This window comes from Penaeus monodon, chromosome 42 (assembly GCF_015228065.2).
Source record: "Penaeus monodon isolate SGIC_2016 chromosome 42, NSTDA_Pmon_1, whole genome shotgun sequence".
NCBI lineage: Eukaryota > Metazoa > Arthropoda > Malacostraca > Decapoda > Penaeidae > Penaeus > Penaeus monodon.
The window spans coordinates 1112930-1113392 of record NC_051427.1 but is presented as its reverse complement, the minus strand read 5'-3'; positions in this window follow the sequence as shown (position 1 = coordinate 1113392).

The following is a 463-nucleotide window of genomic DNA, read 5'->3' as shown; positions in this document are numbered from 1 at the left end:
CTCTCTCTCTCTCTCTCTCTCTCTCTCTCTCTCTCTCTCTCCCTGTCTTGCATATCATGAAACTTCTGCTCCCTTTCGTTAGCTAAAACTTTTGCCAGATGGAATTTAAGGATAAAGTTACGATGGATAGGAAGAAAGACGGAAGGAAGGAAGCAAGGAAGGAAAGAAGGAAGGAGAGAAAATAATATATGAGAGGAAGAGGAAGAGGAGGAAAGGTGGGAGGGAAAGGAGAAGGGAAATGGAGAAGAATAGCGATGGTAAAATTGGATAATGATATTGATATTTATTGTTATTGATGATTAAATAGTAACAAGTAATTAAGTAGCAATATCAACAAACACACACACACACACACACACACACACACACACACACACACACACACACATATATATATATATATATACATATATACACATACATTCTGCACATAATTAAATAGCTAGCTAGAAAGACAGGTAAG